This window comes from Triticum urartu, chromosome 5A (assembly GCF_056163025.1).
Source record: "Triticum urartu cultivar PI428250 chromosome 5A, HENAU_Tu73, whole genome shotgun sequence".
Lineage (NCBI taxonomy): Eukaryota > Viridiplantae > Streptophyta > Magnoliopsida > Poales > Poaceae > Triticum > Triticum urartu.
In genome coordinates, this window is record NC_141877.1 from 531,917,415 (window position 1) to 531,940,860 (window position 23,446).

Consider the following 23,446-nt stretch of genomic DNA (forward strand, 5'->3'; position numbering starts at 1 on the left):
GGAATAAGGCTATTATATGTGGACTGAACTGTAGAAAGCCGGGATAAGGGGGGATAGCTAGCCCTTTCGAAGACTACGCTTCTGGCAGCCTCCGTCTTGCAGCATGTAGAAGAGAGTAGACTGAAGTCCTCCAAGTAGCATCGCATCGCATAATCCTAACCGATGATCCTCCCCTCGTCGCCCTGTGAGAGAGCGATCACCGGTTGTATCTGGCCAGACTCAGATCAAATACCAAGATCTCGTTAAACGTGTTAAGTATCCGCGAACGCCGACCAGGGCCAGGCCCACCTCTCTCCTAGGTGGTCTCAACCTGCCCTGTCGCTTCGCCACAAAGATCCACACAGAGGGCCGTCGGGAAAGTATGTCCTTCCAGCCCCCAATTCGTGAATCAACTGCGGGTACTCCTTGAGCCCACCCGACTTTGGTCATCACATGTATCATGTATAAAGTATATAGTATATATCCGTGATCACCTTCCGAGTGATCACGGCCCGATAGTATAGCATGGCAGACGGACAAGAATGTAGGGCCACTGATGATATTCTAGCATCCTATACTAAGCATTAGGATTGCAGGTAAGGGCAACAACAGTAGTAGCAAGGACAGGCTATGCATCAGGATAGGATGAACGGAAAGCAGTAACATGCTACACTACTCTAATGCAAGCAGTATAGAGAAGAGTAGGCGATATCTGGTGACCAAAGGGGGGGGGCTTGCCTGGTTGCTCTGGCAAGAGAGAGGGGTCGTCAACACCGTAGTCGTACTGGGTAGCAGCGGCGTCGGTCTCGGTGTCTAGCGAGAGAAGAGGGGGAAGAAACAATAAATATAATGCAAACAGATGCATAATGATGCATGACATGACAAAACGTGATGCTAGGTGTGCCCTAATGCGGTACGAGGGGGTACCGGTGAAGGGGGAAACATCCGGGAAAGTATTCCCGGTGTTTCGCGTTTTCGGACAGATGAACCGGAGGGGGAAAATTGCGTGTTCGCTACGCTAGGGATGCGTGGCGGACGAATGGGCCACGTATCCGGTTCGTCTCGTCGTTCTGAGCAACTTTCATGTACAAAGTTTTTTCATCCGAGCTACGGTTTATTTTATATGATTTTTCGAAGTTTTAAACAATTTCTAAAATTTTCTGAATTTATTTATCATTTCAAAATTAAAGGTGAAATTGCTAAGTGTACCCACAGCTTGTACACAACAATGTACTAAAGGGGCTGACAGGTGGGGTCCAGTTGACTTCCCAGTCAACAGTCAACTAGGACCGTTGACTGGTCAAAGGGGTCTAGTGGGACCCTTCTGTCAATGACTAGGCTAGTCCAGTCAGCAGTTTGACTTGGTCAAACTGGACAGCAGGCCCACCTGTCATTGGCTATACTGTTAATTAACAGTAGTTAATTAGGTTAAGTAGTTAATTAGGTTAATTAAATTGGGATTAATTAAGTTAATTAAGTTAATTAATTTATTTATTTATTTATTTTTAACACACATATATTCTTTTTCGTTCTAGGCGTGGGGCCCGTTGTCCAGTGGCCCCTGGGGCCTAAGCGGATCGGGCGTGGGGCGTAGCCCGTGCGGGCGGGCAAGCCCGGCAGGGTGCCGGAGCAGGGAGAGGCCGGTGGCCACGGCGAGCTAGGCAGGGCGCGGGGAGCTGGGGCATGCGGTGGGGCGCACCCAGGCGTGGCCGCGGCGAGGGCGAGGCCGCGGCGGGGCGCACGAGCACACGGGGAGGGCGCGAAGGGGTAGCCGGGGCGCACAAGAGGGACGCCCCAAGGCCATGGTGAGTGCGGCCGGCGCGGAGCTGCAGCAGACAGCGGCAGTAGCAGCGCCAGCAGCTGCTGCGTTGCAGCACTGGGCGGCGACGGTTGGGCGCGCGGGGCTGCCGGTGCAGAGGGCGGGAGGAGAGGCCGGAGGAGGCCACAGCGACGGACGCGTGCGGAGGAGCTCGTCGGGGCGGTCGGGAGCGGCGACGTGCGACAGAGAGGGAAAGAGGGAGGGAGCTCACGATGGGGCGCAGGGACTAAGGCAGCGGCGAGAGGAGGAGGACGGGGACGACTGCGGCGTGGAGGAGGCAGACCAGCGGGGAGGCGTAATCAGGCCGGCGAGGTCCAGGCGGGGCGGCGGTGGCCGTGGCGTCTGCGGCCTTCGGGCGCGATCTTGAGCGAGGGGAAAGGCGAGGGGGAGATGACGGGACGGCGCCGACGGGGTCCGGCGAGCGCTTGGCGACGGGGGACGACGGGGTTGGCGTCAAAGGGGCTCGGGACTGCTCCCTCGATCCAAATGGGGGAAGGGGATCGAGCGGAGTGGGGGTCGAGGGGAGTGGGGGGAGCGAGTGGGGCGACGGCTAGGGTTTCGGTCGGGTGGGGGGTTAAGGGAGTGTGTGGGGGGGCCGGCTGGGCCGTGGGGTGGGCCGGCCCGTTCGGGCGGCTGAGGCCAGCTGGGCCACTTGGCCCAGTGAGAGGGGGGGTTGCCTTGCCCCTTTTTTTGTTTTGGTTTTATCTATTTGCATTTCTGCTTTTAAACCTTTTAAATTATTTAGACATTTTGTAAAAATGTGTTTGCTACACCATTATTACCTTTGTAATTTTTGGCAACCACCGAACATTTTTGTTTCAATTTTTGAAAACTTTTATTGCCGACATTAATTTTAATTTTAAATTTGAATTTGACGCGGTTTGAACTAACGGGTGTTTAGCAACAGTAATCGGGATGACATGGCATGATTAGAGTGGGATTACTGTAGCAAGATTATCCGGGCGTTACAAATCTTCTCCACTACAAAAAATCTCGTCCCGAGATTTAGGAGGTAGAAGGAAACAGTGCGGGGTATTCATCACGAAGACGATCCTCACGTTCCCAGGTGGCTTCGTCTTCAGAGTGATTCGACCACTGGACCTTGAGGAACTTGATCGCCTTCTGACATGTGCGGCGTTCAGCTTGGTCGAGAATGCGGACCGGATGCTCTTTATAGGAGAGGTCTTGTTGCAACTCAAGCACTTCATGATCCACTGCTCGGATTGGGTCCTTGAAGCAGCGTCGGAGTTGTGACACGTGGAACACATCGTGAACCTGAGAAAGGTTCGGCGGAAGCTCCAGTTGATATGCCACCTTTCCACGCCTTTCGAGAATAGTGAAAGGACCAATATAGCGGGGAGCTAGCTTTCCTTTGATCCCGAAGCGGTGTGCACCCTTCATTGGTGTAACTCGAAGATAAGCCTTTTCGCCAGGTTGATAGACCATGTCTTGGTGATGACGGTCATACTGACTTTTCTGACGTGACTGAGCAGTCTTGAGATTCTCGCGAATAATGCGAACTTGTTCTTCGGCCTGTTGGATAATATCCGGACCAAAGAGTGGACGTTCCCCAGTTTCTGACCAGTTCAGAGGGGTTCAACACTTTCGTCCACATAGCACTTCGAAGGGGGACATCTTCAGACTAGCTTGATAGCTATTATTATAAGAGAACTCGGCATATGGAAGAGATTCCTCCCATTTCTTGCCGAATGAGATTACACAAGCTCGAAGCATGTCTTCGAGAACTTGGTTGACACGTTCAACCTGTCCTTGCGACTGAGGATGAAACGCAGTACTGAACGACAGATGAGTTCCCATAGCTTCTTGGAAACTCGCCCAAAACCTTGAAGTGAATAAGCTGCCACGGTCTGAACTGATAACTAGTGGAATACCGTGAAGTGAAACAATTCTGGCCATGTAGAGAGTAGCAAGCTGACTAGCAGTGATTGTCTCTTTGACCGCCAGAAAATGGGCAACTTTGGAAAGCCGGTCAATGACGACAAGAATAGCATCATTACCTTTCTGCGATTTGGGAAATCCAGTGACGAAGTCCATTTCAACATGGTCCCATTTCCATTCAGGAATAGAGATAGGTTGCAGAGTTCCAGCAGGCCTTTGATGCTCAGCTTTGATACGACGGCAAACGTCACACTCTGCAACATAACGAGCAATGTCCTGCTTCATATTAGACCACCAGAATCTTTGGCGAATATCCTGGTACATCTTTGGACAGAGGCGTATCATGAGCTTCTTGCATAACCCTTTTAGTCTTATCCAGGTTTTTCGAACATGGTACCACTAGGCGGCCTTTGAAATACAAGGCGCCATCATCGGCGATAGTGAAGAATGAGGGCTTTCCTTCTGCTAGATGACGTTTAATCTTATGGACTTCAGAGTCATAACCTTGTATAGTCTTTATACCAGCTACGAGATCTGGTACGACAGTCAGGGTATTTAGAGAACCCTTAGTAATAACAAGAAGATTCATCTTGCGGAATTCCGGGGGAGGGGGAGCGAGTGCTCCAGGAGGAACAATATGGAGGTTCAGATTTCTAAATTCTTCGACAAGCGAGGGCTGAACTTTATGAACCTGGAGGTGGTTGCAGTAAGACTTGCGGCTCAAGGCATCAGCCATTACATTAGCCTTGCCGGGGGTATAGGATATACCCACGTCAAAGTCTGCAACAGTCTCCATCCATCTCTGCTGACGGAGGTTCAGATCTGGCTGAGTAAACAGATACTTCAGACTTTGATGGTCAGTGAAGATCTCACAACGATTACCGAGAAGGTAATGTCGCCACTGCTTTAGTGCATGAATGACAGCAGCCAGCTCGAGGTCGTGAACTGGGTAGTTTTCTTCGTGAGGGCGCAGTTGACGAGAGGCATAAGCAATCACTCTGCGCTCCTGCATTAGGACACAGCCTAATCCTTGACGGGAAGCGTCGCAGTAAATGACGAAGTCCTTCTTAGTATCAGGTGGTGCAACACGGGGGCAGAAGTCAACTTGTCTTTGAGCGCCTGGAAACTTTCCTGACACTTGTCTGTCCAGTCAAACTTGACACCCTTATGCAACAGATTAGTCAGCGGCCTGGCAATCTTGGAGAAGTTCTCGACGAATCGATGACAATAGCTGGCGAGACCGAGGAAACTTCAGACTTGCTTCACATTCTTCGGAGGAGTCCAATCGAGAATAGCCTGAACTCGTTCAGGGTTGACGGCAATACCATCTTTGGAGATGACATGCCCAAGATAGGTTACCTCGGGGAGCCAGAATTCACACTTGGAATACTTAGCATACAGCTGATGCTCCTGAAGCTTTTCCAGCACAAGACGAAGATGTTCAGCATGTTCTTCCTTGTTCTTGGAAAATACAAGGATATCGTCCAAATAAACCACGACGAACTTGTCGAGGTAATCCATGAATATATAATTCATCAGACGAGAGAAGGTGGCTGGAGCATTCGTTAAGCCGAATGACATGACGGTGTACTCGTATGATCCATACCGAGTCACGAAGGCGGTTTTTGGGATGTCCTCTTCACGAACACGGATCTGGTGGTAACCCAACCTCAAGTCGAGTTTGGAGAACACTGATGAGCCAGCCAGTTGATCATAAAGATTATTGATTCGAGGAAGAGGATATTTATTCTGAATGGTAGCTTGGTTTATAGGACGGTAGTCTTGGACTAATCGGTTTGTCCCATCCTTCTTCTTAACAAAGAGAGAAGGTGCTCCCCAAGGAGAGCAACTTGGGCGAATGAAACCTTTGACAAGAGATTTGTCGATTTCCTCCTTAAGCTCAATGAGTTCATGCGGCGGCATCTTGTAGGGTCGTTTAGCTATAGGGGTAGTGCCGGGTTTCAAGTCGATGATGAATTCGATAGCTCTAGCAGGGGGAATCCCCGGAAGTTCTTCTGAGAAGACATCTTGGAATTCACGAACGACGGGAATGTTTTCAATGCCCTCGAGTGGTGCAGCGTTCAATGCATTCAAGGCATAAAGACGTGCCTCGGCGTTCTGAACTAGATGAGCTTGGTAAGCAATTATTTCATCAGAAGGGTGTAGCAGATGGACGACCTTAGTGGCGCAAACTATAGAAGCAGTATGCGCTTTCAACCAATCCATTCCCAGAATGAGGTCAATGCTACAGGACTTTAGTACGATGGGGGAGGCAAGGAATTCCAGTCCTTCAATTTCAACGGGAACGTTGTGACTAACCATAGAGGTTTGACACTGGCCCGCAGGAGTGTGTACCACAATCGCAGTGTTCATCTCTTCGTATTTAATGCCATGCATGAATGCAAACTCAGCTGATAAGAATGAATGTGATGCTCCTGTATCAAATAAAACAGATGCTGGTATGGAATTTACGAGGAGTGTACCCATCACGGTAGCAGGCTGGCCTAGAACTTCATTGAGATCAACGTGGTTGGCATGAACACGACCATAAGACTTGGTACTGTTGTTGCTGGGCTGGTTGCTTCCACGGCCAGTTGCTGGAAGGGCCAGTTGATTCTGGTTCTGGTTGCATTCCCTAGCACGGTGCCCTAGTTACCCACACCTGAAGCACAATCCATTATTGGGAGTGGGAACAGGAGCTTGTGGTGGTGGAGCTGGAAGTCTTGGCTGCCTAGTTGGAGGAGCAGGCAGACGAGGTGCAGCATAGGTCTGCCTTGGGGTGGGTGCATTCGGCTGGTACATGCTGTTGGGAATCCATATCTTGCGCTTCTGCGAGGACGGGCCCGAAGAAGAGCCCGTGTCACGGTTGCACCTGTGAGAGCCCTGGTATTCCTGCAGACCAGTTTCGACATTGATGGCCTTGTTCACCAGGGTGGCGAAATCAGCAAAGTCATGCACTAGAAGTGCGAGCTTGATGTCAGCTTGAAGGCCATCACGGAACTTCTCCTGTCTGCGTGCATCAGTTGCAATGTCTTCTTCAGCATAGCGGGACAAGTCAAGAAACTCCCGCTGGTAAGCTTCCACAGTTTTGTTGCCTTGGGTGAGATTGCGGAACTCACGCTTCTTCCGGTCCATGACTCCCTGAGGAATGAAGCGAGCACGGAAGGCAGCTTGGAAGTCTGGCCAGGTGATGATTGTTCCAGCTGGCAGAGTACGCCTGTGGCTGTCCCACCATTGAGCCGCGGGTCCTTTCAGGAAGAAGGAAGCAAAGGTGACATAGCTGGCAGGGGCTACATCAGCAGACTCCATCTCATAGGTGATGTCACGGAGCCAGTCGTCAACATCCAGAGGCTGAGTTGAGCTGCGGTACACGGTTGGGTTGAGGCGCATAAAATCTTGCAGAGTCACTTGGGTTGGCTGCTGGTTCATATTGGGGCGAGGAAACTGAGCCATAATATTCTCCATGAACTGACGATTCAGCTCAAACTGTTGCATCATCCCAGCCATGTACTCAGGCGGTGGTGCCGCGTTGCCACCACGACCACGACCACCTGGTCTAACCATCTTGCTAATATTTAACAGGGGTAGTTCAGCATTGAGAAATTTGCAAAAAACAAGAGTCATTCATGATGAAACATGCACAACGAAAGCAGCACGATAGATACTACATAGTAGTCGGCATATCTTACAAAAGAGATCATGCATAGAGTTCGTTACACAGTGTTCAGTACATAGGCTAAGACATCATAGGCGGCACACAGGCTCGCGGCGAATGCAACTAACCCTAATAAGCAAGTCTACGTCAGTCCCATGCGGTACTGCGGAGGTAGGTGTAGCCCGACAGCTGGTAGTGACGCGAAGGGAAGACCTCCACGCGAGTAGCCTGGGGTCCGCGGATACTCTGGTGCGGAACCCGATGCGCAGGTGGCAGGAGAGGGCCCAATGCAGGAGAGTAGCCTCCCACATCTGGCCAGCCGACGCCCTGGGGCATCACGATTCGGGCAGGGTAGATCGCAGAACGCGACAGATCACCAGAGAGGACAGAGGGGTGCAACAGCGTCAGAGCACGATACAGGTGCTGACGGGTGGTGTACAACTCATGGCGAAGAGCTCGGTTAGCTCTATCCAGCCCATCAGCATGCAGAACCAGGTTCTGATGGTAGAAGGGCTCTCGGGTGACAGTGGAGTAGGCAGCAGTGTAGTATCCCTCCACACCAACATCGGATGCGATAGCAATGTGCCTGAAGGGGGAGGTATCCAACTCCTGATACTCTCCATGAAGACGTGTCAGAGCAGCATAAGCAGCATCGTGGACCGCCATATCGATAGTCACTCCAACACCATGAGCAGTGTGCATCACAGTAGTGGAGTCATACTCCCGAGAGTAGAGGTGGACGATGGCACGGTACTGCTCTTGGTTGAAGTCCTGATACTCCTCATAGACGGTGTACTCAGGGTGCCAGCGATAACCCAGATAGGTCATCATCTCAACTAACACAGCAGGTGATCCTGAGGCACCAATGGCCGTCGTGTGGCGCACGACCTGCCTCGTGGGTTCCATTTGAAAACAAAGATGTTTTCACAGGAGTCAAATGACAATGTGGATAATGTTCAATTACTACTCTAAAGAATAACTAGGGCTTATCCAACTTTGGGGTGAACGTGGTCACGGGATCCTAGTGTTAGAGTTAGTAAAATCGTTTAACCCGAGTAGGAGAGAGAGTTCAGTGTCCCAGAGTAAGGATCGAGGAGTAAAAGATCCTAATACCACCCAATCGCGACGTGGGCCCGTAAGGCACACAACCATGTTAGTAAAAGTTTTGTAATGTCTAGACTCAACTTCGGCCAAGGAGCATGGAAGGGGAATTCCTACAGGCAGTCGGCTCTGATACCAACTTGTGACGCCCCCGATTTGACCGTACACTAATCATACACGCAAACGTGTACGATCAAGATCAGGGACTCACGGGAAGATATCACAACACAACTCTACAAATAAAATAAGTCATACAAGCATCATATTACAAGCCACGGGCCTCGAAGGCTCGAATACAAGAGCTCCATCATAGACGAGTCAGCGGAAGCAACAATATCTGAGTACAGACATAAGTTAAACAAGTTTGCCTTAAGAAGGCTAGCACAAACTGGGATACAGATCGAAAGAGGCGCAGGCCTCCTGCCTGGGATCCTCCTAACTACTCCTGGTCGTCGTCAGCGGGCAGCACGTAGTAGTAGGCACCTCCGGTGTAGTAGGAGTCGTCGTCGACGGTGGCGTCTGGATCCTGGGCTCCAACATCTGGTTGCGACAACCAGGTAGAAGGGATAGGGGGAAAAGAGGGAGAAAGCAACCGTGAGTACTCATCCAAAGTACTCGCAAGCAAGGAGCTACACTACATATGTATGCATTCGTATCAACTGGAATAAGGCTATTATATGTGGACTGAACTGTAGAAAGCCGGGATAAGGGGGATAGCTAGCCCTTTCGAAGACTACGCTTCTGGCAGCCTCCGTCTTGCAGCATGTAGAAGAGAGTAGACTGAAGTCCTCCAAGTAGCATCGCATAGCATAATCCTAACCGATGATCCTCCCCTCGTCGCCCTGTGAGAGAGCGATCACCGGTTGTATCTGGCACTTGGAAGGGTGTGTTTTATTAAGTATCCGGTTCTAGTTGTCATAAGGTCAAGGTACAACTCCAAGTCGTCCTGTTACCGAAGATCACGGCTATTCGAATAGATTAACTTCCCTGCAGGGGTGCACCACATAACCCAACACGCTCGATCCCATTTGGCCGGACACACTTTTCTGGGTCATGCCCGGCCTCGGAAGATCAACACGTCGCAGCCCTACCTAGGCACAACAGAGAGGTCAGCACGCCGGTCTAAATCCTATGGCGCAGGGGTCTGGGCCCATCGCCCTTTGCACACCTGCACGTTGCGAACACGGCCGAAAGCAGACCTAGCCTAGTAGGCGTTCCAGTCCAATCCGGCGCGCGCCACTCAGTCGCTGACGTCACGAAGGCTTCGGCTGATACCACGACGTCGAGTGCCCATAACTGTCCCCGCGTAGATGGTTAGTGCGTATAAGCCAGTGGCCAGACTCAGATCAAATACCAAGATCTCGTTAAACGTGTTAAGTATCCGCGAACGCCGACCAGGGCCAGGCCCACCTCTCTCCTAGGTGGTCTCAACCTGCCCTGTCGCTTCGCCACAAAGATCCACACAGAGGGCCGTCGGGAAAGTATGTCCTTCCAGCCCCCAATTCGTGAATCAACTGCGGGTACTCCTTGAGCCAACCCGACTTTGGTCATCACATGTATCATGTATAAAGTATATAGTATATATCCGTGATCACCTCCCGAGTGATCACGGCCCGATAGTATAGCATGGCAGACGGACAAGAATGTAGGGCCACTGATGATATTCTAGCATCCTATACTAAGCATTAGGATTGCAGGTAAGGGCAACAACAGTAGTAGCAAGGACAGGCTATGCATCAGGATAGGATGAACGGAAAGCAGTAACATGCTACACTACTCTAATGCAAGCAGTATAGAGAAGAGTAGGCGATATCTGGTGACCAAATGGGGGGGGGGCTTGCCTGGTTGCTCTGGCAAGAGAGAGGGGTCGTCAACACCGTAGTCGTACTGGGTAGTAGCGGCGTCGGTCTCGGTGTCTAGCGAGAGAAGAGGGGGAAGAAACAATAAATATAATGCAAACAGATGCATAATGATGCATGACATGACAAAACGTGATGCTAGGTGTGCCCTAACGCGGTACGAGGGGGTACCGGTGAAGGGGGAAACATCCGGGAAAGTATTCCCGGTGTTTCGCGTTTTCGGACAGATGAACCGGAGGAGGGAAAATTGCGTGTTCGCTATGCTAGGGATGCGTGGCGGACGAATGGGCCACGCATCCGGGTTTGTCTCGTCGTTCTGAGCAACTTTCATGTACAAAGTTTTTTCATCCGAGCTACGGTTTATTTTATATGATTTTTCAAAGTTTTAAACAATTTCTAAAATTTTCTGAATTTATTTATCATTTCAAAATTAAAGGAGAAATTGCTAAGTGTACCCACAGCTTGTACACAACAATGTACTAAAGGGGCTGACAGGTGGGGTCCAGTTGACTTCCCAGTCAACAGTCAACTGGGACCGTTGACTGGTCAAAGGGGTCTAGTGGGACCCTCCTGTCAATGACTAGGCTAGTCCAGTCAGCAGTTTGACTTGGTCAAACTGGACAGCAGGCCCACCTGTCATTGGCTATACTGTTAATTAACAGTAGTTAATTAGGTTAAGTAGTTAATTAGGTTAATTAAATTAGGATTAATTAAGTTAATTTATTTATTTATTTATTTATTTATTTTTAACGCACATATATTTTTTTTCGTTCTAGGCGTGGGGCCCGTTGTCCAGTGGCCCCTGGGGCCTAAGCGGATCGGGCGTGGGGCGCAGCCCGTGCGGGCGGGCAAGCCCGGCAGGGCGCCGGAGCAGGGAGAGGCCGGGGGCCACGGCGAGCTAGGCAGGGCGCAGGGAGCTGGGGCATGCGGTGGGGCGCACCCAGGCGTGGCCGCGACGAGGGCGAGGCCGCGGCGGGGCGCATGAGCACACGGGGAGGGCGTGAAGGGGGAGCCGGGGCGCACAAGAGGGACGCCCCAGGGCCATGGTGAGCGCGGCCGGCGCGGAGCTGCAGCAGACAGCGGCAGTAGCAGCGCCAGCAGCTGCTGCGTTGCAGCACTGGGCGGCGACGGTTGGGCGCGCGGGGCTGCCGGTGCAGAGGGCGGGAGGAGAGGCCGGAGGAGGCCACGACGACGGACGCGTGCGGAGGAGCTCGTCGGGGCGGTCGGGAGTGGCGACGTGCGACGGAGAGGGGAAGAGGGAGGGAGCTCACGATGGGGCGCAGGGACTAAGGCAGCGGCGTGAGGAGGAGGACGGGGACGACTGCGGCGTGGAAGAGGCAGACCAGCGGGGAGGCGTAATCAGGCCGGAGAGGTCCAGGCGGGGCGGCGGTGGCCGTGGCGTCTGCGGCCTTCGGGCGCGATCTTGAGCGAGGGGAAAGGCGAGGGGGAGACGACGGGACGGCGCCGACGGGGTCCGGCGAGCGCTTGGCGACGGGGGACGACGGGGTTGGCGTCAAAGGGGCTCGGGACTGCTCCCTCGATCCAGATGGGGGAAGGGGATCGAGCGGAGTGGGGGTCGAGGGGAGTGGGGGGGAGCGAGTGGGGCGACGGCTAGGGTTTCGATCGGGTGGGGGGTTAAGGGAGTGTGTGGGGGGGCCGGCTGGGCCGTGGGGTGGGCCGGCCCGTTCGGGCGGCTGAGGCCAGCTGGGCCACTTGGCCTAGTGAGAGGGGGGGTTGCCTTGCCCCTTTTTTCTTGTTTTGGTTTTATCTATTTGCATTTCTGCTTTTAAACCTTTTAAATTATTTAGACATTTTATAAAAATGTGTTTGCTGCACCATAATTACCTTTGTAATATTTGGCAACAACCGAACATTTTTGTTTCAATTTTTGAAAACTTTTATTGCCGACATTAATTTTAATTTTAAATTTGAATTTGACGCGGTTTGAACTAACGGGTGTTTAGCAACAGTAATCGGGATGACATGGCATGATTAGCGTGGGATTACTGTAGCAAGATTATCCGAGCGTTACATTATTCCAGCATAACTGTCCTCGGTGCCTCGAGTATTATTTCCTCGAGTGTAATTCCACCGTTTGTAGGCACCTTGAGTATTTTGTTTCCTCACATGAAATTCCGCATCAATTATTTTCCATCACATATAATAATATGATCAATTCCACATTGAGTCAAGTATGAGATAACCACGTTGAATAAATTTTCAAAACCACATAAATATTAAATCCAATCAGTAAATGAAGTTCCATAATTAACCATGTTTTGAAAGAAATTCCTGACTTCGGTCAGTGAACCTGCACCATATTAATACTTATTTCTCATCTTGTAGCTAGAGTAATAGCTTCCTCAACGTGTTTACCTTTAATATAAATTTCAGAATAAGTGACAGGTTGTGATGCACTTTCCACATTCTTATATGATGTGTGAGGTTCCCTTAGCTGCTCGTCTTTCATTCCACTGCTTGAATGCAGCATAAATTCCGGTAGTTAAGGTATGATAATATAATGAAGATACATACGAATTCCAGTACCATTTATTATTCTATTTTCCCCGAGAGTTCAAATGTAATTCCTCACCGAGTATGATTCCCTTTATCAAAGGTATTTTAACAGATTTGCAATTTTCCATAAAGAAACACTTCAAAATATTTTCTATGTATTTCAACTCGTAAAGCATAGGATGTCTCAAATGTTCCTTTCATATGAAAGTTAAAAGATTACCAAGCTTTCACTTCCATCAATGTGACTTTATCATTGCAAACAACAAAACAATATTAACATATACAATAATAATGCAAAATACTTTACACTTACGTTTGTAAATGACCGCCTTGCTTCATTTAAAAAACCATATGACGTGCCATTCCATTGATGTGAAGCTTGTTATAAGACCATACATTAATATACTCAAATAGCAAACCATGTCTTTAGTTCCTCTTTCCCAAAATTCCAGGAGAGAGAGTTTCCACAAAGTATATTTCCCTCTGTGTGAATAGTTGAATAACAAGAGTGATATTATAATATTCTAGTTAGCCAAATATCCTTACAAAAAAAATCATTTCCAGACATTAGGCTTGCGGTTATTTGGTATGATATCAAGTTCCCAAACTATGCTCTTCCTCATTTGAGTTTATTCCTTCCTGCAATTTTTCCACCCATAGTTGGCATTGATAAAAAAACTTTAGGAGAATTCAGTGATTCCTCTAAAATTTAGAGTGACATCCTGCCAACAACACACAACAATTATCCAGACATGATATTCCAATCTTATTCCTCCCACTTATCATAAGCATGTCATGTTGGGAGTGTCACTTGTAGTTTCCTTGGGGTCAAGATTATATCCTAGCATGATTGTCAATAATTCCACCCTGATCACAAAATGATTGTGTTCCTATTTTCCACCAGTATTCTTTTTCCAGATAACTAAGGAAGCACCTTTTGATCCACTAGAATAACAAAAAAAATTCCTGGTGTGCGCTTTGTAATAACTGAGAATTTCATGCCAAAATAGAAGATTTCCTTCCGGTCAAGTGACTGTACTAGATGGAGAATGATATCAACAAATGATAGTATGTAATGCTTCTTTCCAAAGAAACAATGGAGTATACAAGACAGTCAATTCCTCCATTCAATTGTGGAGTGTACGGTGTATTACAATGGTGAATAATTCCATGCTCTTTACATACAAATGATATATTCCTGAAGTGTACTTCCCCCACCAATTAGTTGTTAAAACTATGATATTATTTAATCAACTGATCTTCCACTTCAGTATAACATGTGACTAGCACAATAAAACATTCCGACTTGTATTTTGAAATATTATAAACATAACCACATCAAGTGCAATCATCAATGTTGAGATAAAATAAATATCATGGCCTCTAGTGGGAGTGCAAAGAAAATACCATAAGGCTACCAAAATAAATAATGATGTGAAGCCTTTTCTTTTCTCACCTTCGAAAAAAGGTGTATATTAATAAAAAAAATACCATCATATATGCTTCACAAGATATCATAGTCCTCCCACTAAAGTTTAGAATTCCAAAATCAATAAGCCTCTTGATCCCGTTCCAAGATATGTCATCAAGTCATGGATGATATAAGTAATATGATTCCAAGTATCTGTTCCCATTACTAATATTCCTCCCTATGGAGTTATCTTCCCCAGGTAAACAATTTGGGTTGCCAACTTCCAATGGACCATCAACAAAGAAGAGACCATTGTGTAAAATTCAATAATGCACTAATTTTAATATTGAGCAATATTTTCACTCTTCCTTTTCCAAATAGTATGACATAGTTAATAGATTCCAAGAGAGAACACTAAATGAAATCCCTTCTCACTGAAGTTGCACAGAGTGTCCTATAACAATAATAGTTTCCTCCACAAGGGAGTTCCATGGCAAAATTTCCAATTCCAAAGTTTAAGATTTAGCAGCAATAACAAAGCACATAAATATATATAGTTTCCTTTGGAATTGTTTGCATGTCAATAAAATTGCTATTGTATTCAGCAATAAGGCATGGCCACAGTCCAACTACTTAAAGAAGTAGACCAAAATAAATAAATATAGTGCAAATATTATCATTAGGAATACTAATAAATGAAGAACAAATATCCTTGTCCTCAGAGTAACTCTCATCTTCCTCCACAAACAAGTGATGCTCAATAATAATACTTCTCTGAAATTCCTTTCCAGGTTATGTGTAAATTTCCAGACGATATTTCCACCGTAGCAATTTTCAATGTAATCATTTGCTCTGTGCAGTGCATCCGCACATTTAATCCGGAGTCCTCCTTAAGTTCTTCCAAGGAGTAGACTTATTTTCCAATAAATGTACATGCAGTAGATTAGCAATCAAACAAGTTAGTCCGAAAATCAACAATCTAATAAATCAATAGATAGTACTTGGGATTCATAATTAGCATCCCTTCCCTTGTAGTACGCGTGCACTAGTGCATGTGGATCTTCCGGACAGCCGGTTGGCCGTGCAGTTGGCTAGGTGGTAGGCCTAATAAACAACAGCCAAAAAATTCCTTCTTCCTTTCAACTAATGTCTTGGAATTCCTGTAATTTTCAGAGATATATAATGTTCTTGATGATGTAGGTCGCAGCGGCAGTAGGCATGGGTGAGGCCTGCAATTTCCGAGCAGTTGCTCGTTCGGCTTGCCAAGTCGTCGAGGATTTCGGAGCAGCGGAAAACTCGTCAGGGCAGAGGATTCGGCGATTATACGGACTAACGTAAACGTACGCTGTAGGATGCGCCGGTTCCGCGTGTAGAGGATTCGTCGACAGTTCCGAGCGAGGTCGGCAAGGGCAAGGTGTCCAACTTAACGCGTGAGCAGGATTCATCGACGGGCTTCGTCGTGGCTCGATTCCGAAGCAAGGCACCAGTAGGGATCCACACGTACGTAGAAGTACGCCTGATTGATTCCCAGTAGTAGTTCGTATCAATGACAAACTTGATTTCCTCCATCAATATACAAGAATTATTTTCCTTCCTTGATCCTCGCGCCAAAAAAGTTGTGACGTGCTTGATTCCTTCCATGGCGTGAGTTGCTGCATAGTACTACGAGCCAGACTCCAGTTGATTTCCCAGATTGATATCGCAAATCGATTGCTCAGTGGGAAAAGAATAAAGCAACCAGCGGAAGTAGCAGGATCAATTGCATCGTGAGAAAAGCGGCGAGCGGTGGCTCTCTTGCGGAGTTCCAGCGATAGAGCGACCACGATCGACAGAGTTGCACAGCGGAATAGAATCGTGGCGGCGATCGTCTAACCTTAGCTCTGATATCAATGTTAGAAATTTAGGGTTTGCGGTCTACCCCTTAATTTTTTTGCGCTTATTCGTGGTGCCGCTCATAATTCGCATATCTGAGGCTAGGGGGTAGGGACCTTCTTATATTGCCTTTTTAAAGAGTCCACCTCTTATACAGATATAAGATTCCTAATCTTTTCCACTAGTTTCCGGGATAGAGTCCAGATCAAATTACCAACCACGATCATATTTGTCTGTTTAACGGATTCTACCCGTTTTGTCCCCGGAGCACGCGCTTGTGAGCAACGCGCCATAATAGAGTGTAAATTCCTCTAATTATGTAGATCAACATTAGAGCTGTAATCTAACTATACGATCTAGCTCCTTCCAATCATCAGTGTACCCGGGTAGTCTTTCCAATATAAATAGTATATTGTATTCCACTGATAATCGACCAGCTTCCTTAAGCATATGTTACTTAAGTACATTCCAACAAGTGATAATTTTCCATGCTAAACATGTAAAACAATTTCATGTACAAATACATGTATAATTTCATAACGAGGTATTTCAAATATTTAACAATTCCAAGTAATTTGAATATAGTTGCAGGACACATAATTCCAAAAATGGCGTCCTTCACCGGCGCCAAGTTCAGTGTAAAAATACGATCTTGGGCTGCTTTTACTGTCTTACGATTGGATCCTGGGAGCTGCCGTCTGTAGATTCTTTAGGTGTTCTCTATTTACTTGAAGCCTGCATGACTTAGCTGTAGGTTGGTTCAGATTAGCTTACATGATTTACTTCTCCAACGTTGGATAATGATTTGACTACCCAGATGCTTACCAGTAGCCTCGTGAATCTTTTGTAATCTTAGCACAATCCCATGGTTGAAAAGTTCAGTTTAGGATTTGAAGGTGCTGCAAAAGTTCTCTGTCTACTTGTTTTTTAGTTAAAAAAAAGGACACTTGCGGACTGATTTTTGTTGATGCCTTGTGGAGAAAGGACCATCTACAATTTGGTTGACAGACTACTTCGTTTACTCAATACTGTTTCAGTTTCTACGGCGAGTGTTGAACATGCATTTTCAGTCCAGCTTTTTTAGTTTGGCCCGCCCAGCTTTTTCTTTCAAGCTCCGCCACTGAACAGGGGCGGATCCAGGATGAAAACTGAGAGGGGGCAGAGATGTGTAGTGACTTTTTTACGAAAGATGTGTAGAAACTAATGATTAGATCAGTTCAAAAAGTAACAACACAACTACACCAACATATATATATTGTGACTGAAAATAATAAACGAAATCATATATTTTCTAATAATATAATTTCATCACACACATTATTATGACAAGTTTGTTGCAAAGTCAAAGTAAACTAACCATTTAAGACAGTAACTTGAGAAGCAACAATGTGGTGTTCCTAATCTTCTCGAATAAAATTCTAGCCTGCAATTGGCAAGAAAAAAGCACATGTTAGAAACAATGGCGAATATAAAAAAATAAAAAAATAAACCTAAGTCCAGTACCTCCTCCTGTTTCATCGCACGACAATTTTCCCATGGAAGCTTTAAATATCACCTCATTAGCGATGTTATCCAAAATTCCTCTTCTAGAAAGCAAATGAGGGTATGACAAAAAGAAATCAGCACTCAACGTTGTTACATAAAACATCCTTCCCAAACTACATAGCGAGAAGAATCTCTCAACAGATGGACTATATTTTCCAGTAATTCTAGGTTTAAACTTGGATGCACGAGGCTCATAATTTCCTCATGTAAACTACTCTCTCCTAATTTCCTTATGATGATTTGGATTGAAATCTGTGTAATTATCTTATTTTAGATGGATCCTGAGGAAGCTAAGGAAAAACCATTAGCTGCCGTGTCAATGACAAAGTTGAGGCATTAAATAAAATATCATACATGAAGGCAGATCGTCCCTATAGATTTATTCCACTCTCACATACTCAAACTTATTGTGTACAAATTTATTCTGTGAATCTAGAATCAATCAACCCTAATTGTCAATTGGTATATTGTACACAAAGTACATATTCTAAATCAAACTCGTTCAACTTTTAACTTGGAAATCGAAAATAGAACAACAGTTTAGAAATTCGAACTGAATCTAGAAAAGATGAACTGGCGCTAGGGCTTACCTCGATTGATCAACGGCACGCAAAAACAGCGTCCCAGATAAAATTGCGAGGTCATAGATCGCCAAGCCGGCCGGCCGTCCAACGTGCATAATGCAGATGATCTTGAAAAAAATTTCTCTCATGCCGGCCTGGCGTGGATCTTGTCACCGAGGCCATAGATCTGCAGCAGATTGAAGACGACTGCTGGAGACCGGAGATGAGCTTGCAAGGGCGCCTCGCGGTTTGTCTGGGCGGCAGGCGGCGAATTACGTCTAGGACTCAGATCTCAGTCCGTGTTTTCCACGAGTTTTTTTTTAGGGAAAGAGCCAACTTTATTAATCAAAATCCACAGTGCGTGGGATACAACGATGGTCATGGGGCTGGCCAAGCCACACATGACGCCCTGGTGGTAGCGATAAAGAAAACCTAGCTTTGTGCAAAGTAATAAGGCCGTGATGATGTTCGTATGTGACAAGGCCATGTGCCTAGGTGGGTTGGGTTGTCTCTCAGGATGGGCTTTGGAAAGAGAACAAGAAAAACAAACAAATAGGGGCAAAGACAACGGGCTGAGAGGGGGCAAAGCTCTATAGTTGAGGCCTAGTACGAGAGGGCCCAAAAATCGAGTGGGGGCAGTTGCCCCCACAACCCTGTACGTGCGTCCGCCCCTTAAACAAATATGTGTCTCTGCAACATACACCACCTGCAAGCTTTGGTTTTCGCAACATAAAATCATGTATTGTGGACGTAGGGCTAATACCGTAGCGCATGAACTCGCTAAGCTTGGTCGTATGTACTTGCCCAACCAATTCATAGAGTGGGACTTTGATGTACCTGGCCTTGTAGCCACCTGTGCTTTGGGCGATTTGCCCCAGCACCGTTAAGTAATACAAGCAATGCTTGATCTCAAAAAAAAAAAAAACATACACATATATTCTCTCACGAGTAGAGACAGGCATGTGATGTGTGGAAACATCATCGTCGTCGACAAAACACAAAAGTAAAATCTAGCTGACTCAACTCATGTTCCTTTTCCACATGTCACACTTATTAGTATACTTTTCTACTACCACTTGACGTTCGATTGCGTGTCTCTGTCATTGCCATGTCAACACCATCCAACTCACCCCAACGTAAGAGTAGACACACCAGCAGATACTAGAAAACTAATCACCAACCTGTTTTGTCCCGTTGACTCAAGGCAAGGCGCAGGCTCGTCAAGAAATATTGAAGAAACACACTTTCCAACTATCGAAAAGCGGATAAAATGGCCTAGTTCCTGATAAAGTAGTGCACTATAAGCCGGCAGCCGCTGTCATTCCATCCAAAAGGGGATAAATGGACCTAAAGTGGTGAATGCATTATAAACCAGCAGCAGCCTGTCGAGTTTTCTAGGCCAAGTAGATAGAGAGCAGATGAACCACCGGAAAGCAGAAAATGGGAAGAACATTGCGTCGTTTCTCCCTTGCGAACCAGAAAGGAAAGGGTACTAGAAAGGAAGCCATAGATTTGATTTTCATGCCCTGTCTGTCTCGTTCATCAGATCAACCTAGCTAACCAGATTAACGTAGCTACTCCCGGTCCCGGAAATAAACGTAAGATCACAGCTTAGCTTAGCTAACCTATCACTTCCCATTAGTGCAAAAGGTCTCTCCATCGACAATCCGTGTGTGGGCAAGAGCCAAGAATTATACGACCGAATTCTGATGATGTGTATCTGTCCCTAAATTTTTAGCAACCTACCTAGCTAGCTTGACCTGTTCTGTTCACGGTAGAGCAATGTGACGTTTCAGCTAATGTTTCTTTCTTTCCTGAAAAGTTGTTCTCGTGCAAGATTGTTTTAGTACAACGCACGTAATGATGTTTTTGGAACTGCATGCTTTTCCTCACCCACTGGGGATGCATCTGATAGAGTACTCCATTTGACACCACTGCCAGCAGCAAAATGCCTGAAACGCTACTGTTAATACAGCATGCAAGGTGGCAATTACCTCTTGTTTAGTGCTCTTTTTGAATGAGCAAATTGAGCTAGTCCCACCAGATCCACCAGCAAACTTTCTGGTTGCGATGACATTGGTTTTGTTTCAGGTGGATTTCATCAGTAGCGTAGCAAATGCGTTATTATTCCATCACAGTGCTATATGGATCGGTGCATCATCAGTTCATCACGATGCAAAAAATGTACTGGAAATTGTTTTAAGAGTTGTACTGGAAAGCAGAGTCCGCCGTGTGTGGAGCTGGTGAAGAAGAGTCCGCCTTCTCGATCGAGGCCGTCTGGGCTGATCCCACGGCCAGCGCGAAATTACCCGGAAGAATCTTTTGATCTGGACCACGTCACACAGGTGAGAAGCTTGGGTACCTCGCTCTTGAATCATGTGTCAGAAATGCACCTGTCCATGCAGGCGAGTGAGTGAGTGCATTCAACCCGGTGTGATGCTGTTCGCGGTGCATGACAACAGATTTCTGTTACCGCATGGAGCCGGGGGAAGTAGCAACTTTGCTACTCTACGCATGGAGTCAGAGGGTGATCAGGTTGAATAATGGTGCTTGTGCGTGCAATGCATAGTGGACCAGGTGACTGGCTGGTAGTTGCAAGCCTGCTACACCCCGGTTCGTGAAAGGAATTTTGTGAGTGGATGGAGCCGGGCGACACGTACGCACGCAGGACCTCGACCGTGTTCAGCAGCAGTAGCTACTGCAGCTGCAGTACTTGGTTTTGTTTCTGTACGTAGGAGTACGAGTGTGAGACGACAGGTCGTCAGTGTAGCTCGTGCTTTTCCGGTTTCATGTTATTCTCTCTTTTCACTTTCTAGGGAATGGATCCATACATTTGGCGAGATGTGCATCTTATCAGGATGGGTAGATACTTTGGACGGATACTCAGTAGAGGTTCAACGATCGAGTCACAAGATGCAGTGCAGGGGATTTGCTTTGGGAAACGAAAACGAGAGAGAATAATGATCCGCAAAACCCCTAGCTAGCCAGCTGCTGCCTATCTGGTTCTTACTATAGCTCACATAGTAGCAATTTGCAATGGGTCAAATTTCAAGCTAAGAAGTTGCTAACACAGCTAGCTGACGTGCGTATTTAATCTGTACTGGTAATCACATGCAGCGGGTGTACTGAACCAACGGCGAGCAGACATCAGCGGATCAGTAATAAAATACAGAAAAATTCTACAGTGTCGAATGCAGCAAAGCGAGGTGAATCTCCAATAGTAACCACGGGCGGCTAGAGCCTGAGATGCGCTCATGATTGCCGCCGCGTGGTGCTCTCTCCGTCTTCAAACCGGCTCTGATCCGATCCGGGAATCGTGGGGCAAGCGAGTCCTTGAATTCGAGGCGAGGCTTCAATGTATACTGTACGGGGTTTCAAAATCGTCCCAAAACCCTGTAGTGGCAATTACTAAAGAAAAATGATGCGCACGCATGCATGTGGTTCCTCTGACCGGCAGATTATCAGGCGGTTGTAAACGATGGGTGGTCGTAGGCTTCGGCTCAACCCATCTAATAACAGTTCAAACAGACGTAGAACAGTCGTGCAGTACGTACTAGTTGTGGCGCGTAGTATATACGTACGTGCTCGAAGATCGTCGTTGAGCTGCTTGAGTATTCTATAGTACTACGTAGTGGACGAAAGAAATGGCTAGGGAATTCATAGGCGGAGAATAAGCGTTGTTGGCTAGCTAGAACCGCTAGCCCGCTCCGCTGATTCTTCCTCCCCGGAGGGCGGGCCCGAAGAAGCAGAATCGGCGGTCGGGATCTCATTCTTCCTCCACTCGGTCGGTCGTCAATCAACAGATTCCTCCCGCCCACCGGTCTAGTAATCTAATCAACCTCGTGTTGTACTATGTTATTACGAGTCTAGGGCTAAAACAAACAAAAGTCTTGTTTTGTATTTGAAATTTGACGGAATGACCCTGCATTCGCTGTCAGTCAGTCGGTCGGTCTCGGATTTAACTAACCAACCGGTACATCCAGCTCCAGCAGTTGAAAGTTGAAAGTGAAAGTGAAAGTGAAAGGTACTTCAACGACGTATTTAACCGCCGGCCAAACCGGAGGGACGATCAACTCCATTTGGCTTGGATTGCAGCTTGCAGCCTTTGGGTTGCATGCATTTGTTTTTCTCCCTTTTTCCCTTGAGAAAGAAAATGAATGAGTGCTGGGCTGCTGGCGGCTTTAACTAGTCGAGTGGTCCAACGAATGATTTGCGGTCACGTGATGGACGCAGGCAGCGGGAGAGAATGTTCCATCTGTTTCTCTTTGTTAGGCTTAGGTTAGGTCACGTCTTACTCTCGAAAAAAAAGTCACGTCCGCCGGAATTATTTGATCCATGCAACAACTTCTGGGCAGGCTCATGCAGCGCGGGCCAGGGGGTGGGCTCGAAAGAAGCCCACTCAATCTCCCTCCCTTAGTCAACTCGCACTGTTTGCTCGCAGCTACCGACCGGCACTTTACGAGATCGCCCGTCGACCGTGCTCACTCCTTTCCAGTACGGTGTGCACACCCAACTCTTGTGCTAGTTCAAGTGCGTGGAAGTAGAAACAAGTACGTACCTAGTACAGGAGGCGACTGTTATATACGTCCTGCTGCGGGCCATCGAGTACATGCATGCAACGTACTGTATTAACTCCTTCTACGGTTCTATACCATTAACACGTACCAGGACGTTCGATTGCTGGTGTCTTTACTTGTACTACCATGCTACGTTGATACTCCAGCTCAAACTAAATCAGAGAGACCGAACAGTCAGGTCAGCACCGGACGTAGAGGCAGAGTACCCCACGGCGCCCAACGGACGGCGACCTGGACCAGTCTTATACGGGTGGCAAACCCAACCCGTAGAAAAAGATCAATCCATCGCCGGCACCGGCACCGGCACCGGGTAGCAGTGCGATAAATAAACAAACGGCTACGGCATTGACTGCACTGTTGCCCGCGAGTGGGTGTGTCTGCTGCCACTGCACACTCACGCACCGGTTTGTTGGTTGGTGCGGCCAGTTCATCGTTCCCGGATCTCCTCCCCACGCACCGAGCTGGCCGTTGCTGCGTGCATGCCCCGTCAGCATAAACCGGCGAAGAACCCAGCGAATTTTGGTTTGAGGAAGCACAATGAAATGTGAAGATTACGATGGCCTAGTCGTTTCCTTGATAGAGCTCTCATGGCCATAGAATCGATATTTCCTCATCTTTCCAACTTGCACCAATCTTGGTCACTGATTGG